The following is an 11,814-nucleotide window of genomic DNA, read 5'->3' on the forward strand; positions in this document are numbered from 1 at the left end:
CGATTCTTGAGGTGTGTGTGTTGTTAAGATTCTCTATGGTCTTCCTCCTTTCTATCTTCAATGGTGACTCCATGCCCATTGGAGGGTCATGGTCATCTCGTAGAAGCTATAATAAACCTAAAAACCAAATTAAAAAGTGCATTAGACAAAATGATAAAAGAAAGGAAAATGGAAACAAATGAAGAAGAAATTCTTGGGTTGCCTCCCGAGCAGCGCTTATTTTAGGTCTTTAGCTCAACCTTGTCTCAATCAACTCAAATTTAAGTCCATAGAGTGATGACTTTTTTTTTGTATGCCCTCTAGCGGTGGAGTGATTCGGACACCACATGATGGGGAGGGTCCGTTTGGTTTGTATGTTCAGATTGCAGGTGGATATTTCTTGGCAGGATAGAGGCCAAATGTGCTTCAATGCTACTGCATATCTACTATGGATCAGGCCCCCCATTGGTTTGAGTTTGTGTGCCCTCTAGCGGTGGGGCAATCTGGCAAGAGCAAGATCTGCATGATGGTGGAGCTTTCATTCGGTTTGCACTGTTTTAGATTGTGAAGAGATGAGCTTGGCCAGGCTTCATGCTACCATCCCTCGAGTCCGGGGATCCCTGATGATAGTTTCTAGTTACTTTAGAGGTCAACAGGGTAGAGGAGGGCCGAGACTAGTGGCCAAAGTTGAGGTGCAGTCATGGACAATCAGCGATGATAGCAGTGCATTAGTGGCAATGATGTATTGTTTGTTGTCTTGGAGATTGGTTGTCATTGGACCATGGTTGACGGTGATGTAGGTTGGTGTATCTGGACATATACCAACCCATGTTAGTGATGATTTGTCTTTGGGTATGACACCATCTAGCTAGATGGTAAGACGAGTACCCACACTGATCTGACAGTTGTTTGGACGTGACGTGATTGGGACTAACCTTATCATTGGCTTATATGTATTTTTTGGTGGTATATTATCGTATTTCTTGTTCTTCCTTTATCTTTGCTCTTGCTGGACAGATATATTTTTCATTTTTTATTAGGGGTCTCCATTTTGCACTCACCATACTATAAACAATATTCAACAGCCACCCATGAGGGTGAAACATATCTATATTTTTCTAGAATTCATTCAACCTATTACAAAAGCTTTTGATAAAAGAAGCATGATTAGAGAAGTTAGATAAATCAAAGTCTAGCCTTTCCTTTCCCATTAGTAAAGACAATTTATGATATTTCACATCAATCAAAGCTCCTGCAGTAGCAAGGAATGGCCTCTCCATAATTATTGGGATCTTTAGATCCTCCTCTATGTCAAGAATGAAATAGTTGGTGAGGATAATGCAGCCCCCACCTCCACTAGCACGTCTTCAATGATATACATTGGGTATTTGCATGAATGATTTGCGAGTTGCAGTATCATAGTGGTCAACTTAAAGTTTTTAAGACTTAGCTTATTATAAATTGAGAAAGAAATGAGGCTAACACGTGCTCCCAATCACAAAGAGCTTTATCAATGATTGTAGTTCCTATGTTGCAAGGAATCGAGAAACTTCCTGGATCTTGGAGCTTTAGAGGTACGGTGTCTAGCAAAAGAGCATTGTACTCCTCAGTTAATGCCATAGTCTTGTAGCCTTTCTTATTCCTTCTGTTAGACATAATCTTTCAAAAATTTGGAAAATTTGGTGTAGCAATAAAAGGCACTTCGATGCAGAGTTCCTTGACTTTCTCTATTAATTTACTAAATTTTTCATCCTTTTTGGTGTTGGCTAATCTTTGGGGAAAAGAAGTTGCTTGACTTTGGATTACTAGTGAGGGAACTCTTCAACCTGATCAGTATTCTCCTCCTCTTCTTGAGTGTCACCTATGTGAGATAAAGATGGAGAGAGCTCTCCTTAAGTATTAATTCCTTTGTTAGGAGCAGTCACTTGGGGATCTTTGAAAGTCTACCCATTCTGAAGCTTAATTCTATTAAAATATTCAACAAGATTCACATCTAGTTTTTTGGGAAAAATCCCCGGTGCTCTTGATGATAATGAAGATATTTAGGCCACTTGACTATCAAGAATTTTCAAATACTTTTTAGAATTTTCCACCATTTGAGTTAGTTGCTTGATGTCATTCTTCATTTCTAACTGTGCAGTTAGAATCTCCTCAAGCAATTTATCAGTTTGGGATGATTGATAGTTAGGTTTTTATTAAGGGGGATAGCTTTATTGTTGTCCAGGTTGTTAACTTTAACATTACCCAAAGGACTACCCTTGATCTTGATTATTTGTAGGAGAAGTTGGGGTGATTCTTCCAACACAGATTATATATATTGGAGAATGGGTTATTCTACCATATGTTGAAGTTTCCAATAGTGTTACACTGCTCTATTTGAGCGGTGATAGCTCCGAGTGGGCAATCTTCTTCAGAGTGTTTCGTGCTTCCACATGAATCATATACTCCTACGATTGTGTTCGTCGTGTTGGTCCCCATAGACTCAAACTTCTTTGTTAAGGCATCCATTTTTACTGACAAATGACTTATTGCATCAACGTCATATTTACCAAGCATCTTAATTGGATTTCTAGGAAAAAAACTTATACGTCTTTCTACTGCCCATTGATGATGATTAAGAGCCACACTTTCTATTATTTCTTCGACTTTGTCAAGATTTTTATTCATGAGTGCTCCCCCAGCTGCAAAGTCAAGAGATTCCTTTATATGATAATTAATCTCATTATAGAATGTGTGGATCACTAACCATTTTTCTAAACCATGATGAATGCATGATCTAAGCATATTTTTAAATCTATTCCACGCTTCGTAAAGAGATTTTATGTTAAACTGCCTGAAGCTAGCAATTAAGTTCCGCATATGCGCTATTTTCTTAGGTGGATAGAACTTATCCAGAAATAACTGCTCACACTATTACGATGACGTAATGCTACTTGTTGGTAGAGTAGTAAGCCATTGTTTTACCATATCCCTCAAAGAAAAGTCAAATAGGAATAAGTTTCGATTGGTACACCATTCATCTTTATTATCCCACAATTTCGTAGAAAACCTATACGTGTTGGTTGGGATCCTTGTGTGGTCCTCCCCCAAACTCATGTTGTTGCACCATAGTTATTATCGTAGGCTTAATCTCAAAATTATTAGCTTCGATCGACTGTCTTATGATACTAGACCGAAGTCCTCAAGCATAAGGTGTCGCGTAATCCTTGAGAAGTTTCTTTGCTATGTGTAATATTGCTTGTTCTTCTAGTTGCTTCTGTAGGTTTCTTCTTCTTCGGAAGGTTCTATCAATCTCAGGAACAAGGGGTAATAATTCTCCTACAGGATTAGATCTTCGCATATAAGAACAAGTCTAGTTTAAATCAGAATTTACAGAAATTAAGAAATGCATAAATGAAATTGCAGGAAAGAAATTGTAAGAATAAAAATAAGAAAATTGCAAGGTAAATGCAAAATGAAAATTATAGAAAATATTTATAAAAAGGAACAGAAAATAATATTAGACTAACTCAAGTGTTTGTCTACTAATATTATATGCGCAATCTCCGGTAACGGCGCCAAAAACTTAATGTGTCCAATTTGTAAATGCATGATTGTTATCAAGTAATAAAAAAATATCGAACCTATAGGAATTGGATATAAGAACTAGAGACCAATCACAATAAATTATCTAAACGATCAAAATTTGAGAAGTTGTGCACTTTAAGTAGAGAGAAGTAAAGTAGGGAGAAGTAAGAGTAGAGAAAGAGTAAGAAAGAAGAATTGGTTGAGGACTTGGTTGCAAAGAGAGTTATAGGAGTTTGGTTTAGTTGTGATGCTATTCAATGTATTGAAAATTACCTATTATCCATCCTCTATCCTAATGTGCATGTAGAAAGTTGAATTCCCTCGGATGGGTCTAGTGGCTAGCACATGAGGTGTTACCACAATGAGGTCTGGGGTTCGAATCTCGGCAAAGCCGAGGTAAATACCTCACTTATGTGCTAGTCACTATTCCAAAGGCTAGTAGCCGCCTGTAATTTACCTCCTCCATGTTGACCTTGGGACAAGTTGGCGGGGGAGTTGGGGGCGAGTGTATTCGCCTTTTGCCACAATGTAGAATGTTGAACTCAATACCGACACTACCCCGCGATGGTAGTGACGAAGTGCTATCCCTACTAGTATCAAATACTACCAAGTGAAAGTGGTTATCTAGGAAGTCTGATTAAAGGGATTCTCTTGTTACTAGGGCCCCCCCCGAGCATACAATCTAGAGTACACAAGACATTTGATAACATAGATCTAGAAATAACTCATTAAGCCTAACCCAATACTTCCTTGTAAAGAATTATCCTCCATTTCAAGGCGATACTCTAGATGTCTGGTTAAAGGAATACTCTTGTCACTAAGGCCCTCTGATCATACAATCTAGAGTACCCCCTTTATGAGGTGAACAAAACAATATAATCATTCAATCAAACATTAGATCTAAGCACAAAAACATCATACACATATAAGATCAAAAGAACACAAGGCATAAACATGTCATATAAATAGGAAATTAGAAAATCCAACAGTATACATCAATTTCACATCACAACTACTCTCTTAATCCTAGAACAAAGAGATTTACTCCATAACAAGAGGAGATAAATCCAATGATATTGAAATTATAAACTTAAAACCCAATCTAAAGAGAAGATGGAGAAAGGTTTATCCAAGTCGTCGAGTGGTCTTCCTACTCAATCTTATTCTTTTGGAGTCGAAGGAGATAATGAATATGCCTTCAGATCTTCAATCAGGATGCAAAAGAGGTGTAGATTTGGACCAAGATAGGTCTCCCAAAAGGGAGGACATTCCTCCCCTTTATAAGGGGAAGAACTCCCTTTTTATAGAGCATAGCATGGCCCCAAGCACGGTCTGTGTCACGGTTGTGCCTTTTGGCACGGCCGAGGCTTGAAGGGGCTCTGGAAAGGTATCATAGTCGTGCCTTTTGGCATGGCCAGGGTTTGAAGTCGTTCAAGTGGTGAAGCATGGTCGTGCCAATTGGTAATAAATGTCCTATAGATTTAGACCTTCGCATACAAGAGCAAAATAATTTAATATAAGTTTGTTTGTATTTTTTGAATATAAAAGAATGGAGGTACAGAAATTAAAATTGCAAGAATTAAACATGCAAAAATTAAAATAAATAAAAGTGAAAACTATATATAAAAAAGAAAATGAAATGCAAAAAGAAATATTTACAATGTCTAGTCTAACTTAAGTGTTCATCACTAATGTCAAACAATCTCTAGCAACGGCGCCAAAAACTTGGTATACTATCGCAAGTGTACAGTTACGTCATCAGTAATAAAATATTGATCACACATGGATTGATGAGCATTGGTGAGTCCACATGGCTAGCTAACTAGATAATCGAAATATTGGTTGAAATCTTACGAACTAAGGTTAAGGAAGTAAAAGAGAGAACTAGAATTTTGAAGAGAACAGGTCAAGGTGAGTATTCTAAGGGTTCGGTTTCATTTAAATATTGATCAATGTATTATGGATTGCTTATCTCCTATCATCTATCCTTATGAAATGTAGGATATCTAACTAAATCCTAACAATCCCTCGCGACAGTCATGTCGGAGTGTTACTCCCTTGATTATCCGATGTCCCTAGATAGTAGAGATAACCTAGGATGTCCAATTAAAGGATTACCCCTTTGATACCTAGGGTTCCTGGTCATACGATCCTAGATTATATAATACACCTATTAACATAGAATAAGGAATAACTCATTAGGCCTAATTAAGTTCTTCCATGTAGAGAATTACCCTCCCTTTCAAGGCAAATCCTTTGAAAGTTTAGTTAAAGGGATACCCCCTGTCACGGGGCCCCCTGGTCCTATGATCTAAGGAATCCCCTCTACAAGGCGAGTGATATATACATCCAATTAATTAAACATGGAAATTAAGCACAAAGACATTACACACATTTAATCAAATGGATACAAGATATAAACATGTCATTAGAAGGGAAATTAAAAAATCCATAAAGTCCACATCAATTTTATATTACAATTACTCCCTTAATCCTACAACAAATAGATCTACTCTATGAAAAGGATAATTGAATACAACGGCATTAAAATTATAAGCTTCCTAAGTAATTCAAGAGACAAGAGAGAACAAAAGCTTATCCAAGTGTGATGTCGGGTCTTTAGATCCAATTCTTGCATCTGGAGGAGATGGAGAAGCCGAAAATTACCTCGGATCATCAAATGTGGCGTAGATAAAGCATGGATCTTAACTTTGAGTCTTCCCATGGGGAAACTCTCCTCCTCCTTCAAAGGGGGGAGAACTCTCCTTTTTATAGGCAAGGCACGGCCGAGTGAGACAAGGGTCGTGTAATGACCATGCCAACTTATCATAACTAGGTCTTAGGAGTTCAAATATGAGGAGGCACGGTTGTGTCTCCTAAACACGGTTGTGTCTTGAAATTCTGAGCTAGAGAAGGCACGGTCATGCCTCTGAGCACAGTCATGTCCTCGTTTGTTAGGTCAAGGAAGGCACGATCATGTAGATCCATGACCACCTCCCTACTGGTTTTTGTTAGGTCCAGTTCTTTGCCCGTGGAGAGACATGGCCATGCCATGGGGCACAACCATGTAGATCCACATAGTTATGCCCCTTTTTGGCTTTGGATGGCACACAACTCTCGGATGTAGGAGATAGCGCTGTGACAAGGGGGCACTACCTTGGCTTTTGACTCTTGGTAGGCACGACCAGCCTGTACTTCTTCATGGTGTAGCTCCAAGGTGAGTTTTATCTCCATTTCTTCTCTAAATCGCAACCTGTTAATCGAAAAATAGAAAATAGTAGATCTCCAACAAAGGGGCAATAATGTTGAAATAATAATAAAATAGGGTACAATAACACAGAATATAATCAAGAAATGTAAGTAGATGTGCATTAAAATATGAATAAAAGTGTATACAAACTACACACATCCTGTGGTTCAAGTAGATTTTCAAATTGAAAATCTTTGAATGAGCTTTGATTTGATATATTGTGCATCTTGTGGTTCCATCGAAGTCAAAAGTTATGGTTTCTCAAAGTTTAAGTCAGCAACAACGTTGTTGTAGGTCGTCATGTTGAAAAAAATTATCATACTTAAATTGAGTTAAAAAATATTGTTGCTCTCAATATAGTATTTTGCGATGATGTTTGACAACATGGGCATAGTAAGGAGACTGAGTTAAGCTCATAAGGCTTATTTGGAGTGAATCAATCATCTCTAGGTCCATCAGCCACTTTTGAAAGAAATTGGCTAATGGTTGCTGGTCTACAAAAGATTGTGTTGCTAGTCTTTATAAGATTAGTAACACGTTGTTTCTAGTCTTCTGAAGATCAGTAACACGTTGTAGCACCTATGAAATCATAGCTTCTACAACTATAAGTTATAATTTTAAGAGACTATAACTTTTGATTCTGGTTGAACTACAAAACACACATTATTTTTTGGTGTTGTTGATTTTCAAAAACTAACAATACATTATTGCTAGTGTTGCTGATTTTTGAAAACTAGCAACGCATAATATATCACATTAAAACTCGTTCAAAGATCTTGAATTTTATATATTATGTGTCCCATAGTTTATTCTTAATCAAAAGTTATTACCTCTTAAAGTTGAATTGTAGTAGTAGCAGCTACAATTTTGTAGCTGTTATAATGTGTATGCTGAGTAAATTTTGAGATGTCATAACTTTTGACTAAGATTTAACCATGAGACACACAATATATCAAATCCAAGATATCTAAATGAATTTTAATTTGATATATTGTTTGTCCCATGGGTCAATCCTAGTCAAAAGTTATGTCTCTCAAAGTTTAAGCCAGCAATAATATTGTTATTGGTTTCTTAAAATCAATAATATGTTATAGCAGTTATAAAATTATAGCAGCTATAACTATAAGTTATAACTTTGAGAGGTCATAACTTTTAATTTGGGTTGAACTACATAATGCATATATATTAAATCAAAGTTCATTCAAAAATCTTCAATTTAATATATTGTGTGGCTTACGGTTAAATCTAAGTCAAAAGTTATGACATCTCAAAGTTTACTTAGCATGCAGGTTATAGCAGCTATGAAACCGCAGCTATAACTACAAGTTCAACTTTAACAAGTGATAACTTTTGATTCAGATTAAACTATAGGATGCACAATATATCATATCGAAGATCTTTGAACGAGCTTAGATTTGATATATTACGTGTCCTATAATTCAATCCAAATCAAAAGTTATAGCCTCTCAACATTTAAGTCAGCAACAATGTCATTGTTGGTTTTGGAAAATCAGCAACACCTTCAAAAATCAACAACAGTATGTTGCTAAAAAAACAGTAATACCATATTGTTGATTTTTGAAAATCAATCGAAAATTAGAAACACAGTAAAAAAAGGAGTTCAAAAGACTTTCTGTGTTGCTGATTTTTGGAAATCAACAACACCATGTTGCTGATTTCTGAAAATTGACAACACCTTCAAAAATCAACAATAATATTGTGTAGCTAATTTTGAAAAATCAATAGCACAATGTTGTTACTTATTTCGAAAAATCAACAATATAGCAAAAAAAAGTAGTTTGAAATTTTTTTTCAATGAACACATTATTGTTGATTTTCAAAAACTAGTAACACATTATTGTTGATGTTGTTGATTATCAAAACTAGCAACATATTGTTGTTGATTTTTGAAAACCATCAACACTTGGTTGCTAGTGTTGCTAATTTTAAAAAATTAGCAATATTGTGTTGCTAAAAAAATCAGTAACAACATTGTGTAGCTGATTTCTAAAAATCAACGACACAATGTTGTTGTTGATTTTCAAAATCAGTAACACAATTAAACAAAGTGATTTCAATTTTTTTTGGATGAATAACAAAAAGGAAGAGAGAGAGAATTAAAAAGGAAGAGAGAGAAGTAAATAAGAAGAGAGAGATAAGTAAAAAAGAAAGAGAGAAACTACGTTGTTTGGATATTTTCAAAATCACATACATGATAGGAAAAAAAATGCATAATCATCTATGTTATTTGGTAAATTATCAAAAACTATTTTTTATTGCATACATGCAAAAGAGATATAAGAGAGGAAAGAGAATAGAGGCATATATATATATATATATATATATATTACACACCCTTATATGAGTGACTATGGGTGACATTCGACGTGGGCACTTGGCGTGGCTAAAATCTAAATTTTTTTAATCCCTCTCTTCCTTCGTGCAGGATTAATTTTACTCTTTCTCTTCCTTTACTCACCTCTCTTCCCTAAAACTAAAGCCCTAAACCCTCTTCACCTCTCTTCTGCTCCTCTCTTCCCCCCGATTCCAACCCTAGACATAAGTCATCTTTGTTGAAAGATTGTTGGTGCAATCATTCTCTGGTCGAAGTTGACGAGTTGACTAAACTCGAGTGGGTTCGAGCTTGAGTTTTGATGTTTAGACAATATGTGGGATGATATATGAGATGAGAGTCAAGTACATCATGGAGGACTGGATACTTAACTTGAAAGCCCTAACTACAGAGTAGACAAAGGAAAGTCCAAGTAGGTCAAGAAAAACTGCACGTTAACAAAGAAAAGTCCTAACTGTGGTTAAGCAAAGGAAAATCCAAGTGGGTCAAGAAAAACTACATGTTGGCAATGGAAAGTCCAAGTAGACCTAGGAGAACCACACGTTGGCAAGGGTAAAGTCCTAACTATGGTTACGCAAAGGAAAGTCCAAGTGGGTCAAGGAGGACCGTACGTTGGCAAGAGAAAAATCCTAACTACAATTAGGCAAGAGAAAAATCCAAGTGGGTCAAGGAGAACTGCACTTTATGATCATAAGTCTAACGAAAAGTTGGCACGAGATGAAAAATCTAAGTAGGCCAAAAGGTTGACTGGACACTTGGTAAGAAAGTCCCAACAAGTCACGGTTGACCAAAAGTTGGGCAAAGAAACCCTAAACTTCAGTTAAGCAAGTTAGGATTAGGAAATCAATTGGATAATTGATTGGGACAAAGACAATGGATTAGGTAATCGATTGGCAACCTTTCTTCATGAAATAGAAATGTTCTGGATTGATTGGAAAATCGATCAAAGGCTATGCTAATCGATCAACATTTCTTCGCTAGAAAGGAGAAGGCCTGAATCAATTGGCCAATCGATCAAGCCTTCCCCAATCGATTAGGCAATCGATTGGGGTAATCATCGCAAGAACACAAAGAGGTGCTAACTTGATTGGCCAATTGATTCAGCCCTCTTCAATCAATTAATCAATAGATTAAGAGGAGTTTTGTGAAGTACAGTGTTGTACTAAATCAATCAGGTGATCGATTGGAGCCATGTAATCGATTAGGTAATCAATTGGGAGAAGAAGAAAAGAGTCGTTACGAGGTTTGAATGGATAAATTTGATGTGGCAGTCAATTGGGAGCAAGGCTAATCAATTGGGAACCCTAGATCGTGAGATAAAATGCGTTGTTACAGGGATTCGAGTTATCTCCTTCTCCACCATTCTTCGTCAGTTCTTGGAGGTTTTGTATGAGAAGTATTGTTGTACTTTTCAAACTTCAAGAGGCATCTACAAGTAATAAGAGATCAAGCAAGTAATATTTTACTTGTATTGTGTATTTACTTATTGCTTCCATTTTATTCTTGTTGTGAGATTGTACGAGGATTCTCCACCTCTGGATTGTTTCCAAGAAGGAGTAGATTTCATAGTGGCTGAGGTCATGAGAAGAGTGGACCCTTGGATTAGTCACCTCAAGGAGGTGGATACTAAGTAAAATTAAGGGTATTAGCATTGCTTCGAGTTTCCGTTGCAAATCATCATCAATGAGGTGATACGAGCTAATCACCCCCCTCTAGCTCCCAGAGTATCTTAACAATCTTGTTCAACTCTTATCTCATGGTATGTGAGTTAGAGTTTTCGTCAAAACTATATTGGTCATCTCCCTCCTCTCCTTTTTGTATTCATGTTCCAAAATGGTGTAAGAAGATGTTATAAAAGTGTGTTGAGTGTTTGTCTTTTACCCATCATAGTTTTTAAGAACCAGCTATTTAAAAATTACTGCAAGATCACTTTGGTGTTTGATTTTGAAGAACAACACCATCTTGAAAGCAAGTCTGGACTATTTTGAACATGATGATGCTGGTTTTCAAAAATGGGCACATTGGTACTAGTTTTTGAAAAACTAAAATAGAGAAGATACTATGTGGTTAAGTGTTTGTCTAAAAAACTAACATCGCCATGGTACTACAATATCAAAATTAGCCCCAACATAATGATAAAGACATAGAAGTCAAAAGACATAGTGTTATATTAATGTCACAGTCTTAGAATTGATCTAATTTGTTATGCATATATATATTTATTTATTTATGTTAATAATATATATTTTGAATAATTCTAGTCATCAGTTGATGTTGGCTATAAACTCCAATGGATCAGTATTTTAGGTCACTTTAATAGTTTTTTTGGCCATCCAACAATGAAAAGAAAGGATCATGGGTCTATTCGTTTACATTATTGATATAAAGTGATCATTAAATAGCCCCCTTTTGCTATTTTTGGACATATAAGATATTTATCAAATTCATGATCTACTAGTGAATATATTTTAAAGTTGGGATTTAACATCTCAAACCTTTATATTTTTAGGTACATTTTCTAGTTTTGAAAGTTAAAAGCACATACTATAAAACTAATAATTTTAAATTTTCAAGTATCCTAGTTGCTTTCACTAGAAGAGATGTATCTTTATTGCTTGGTATTTCAAATATAGGTGCTTCTATTCCTATGAACTCAACTAATGAA

This window comes from Zingiber officinale, chromosome 6A (assembly GCF_018446385.1).
Source record: "Zingiber officinale cultivar Zhangliang chromosome 6A, Zo_v1.1, whole genome shotgun sequence".
Classification (NCBI taxonomy): domain Eukaryota; kingdom Viridiplantae; phylum Streptophyta; class Magnoliopsida; order Zingiberales; family Zingiberaceae; genus Zingiber; species Zingiber officinale.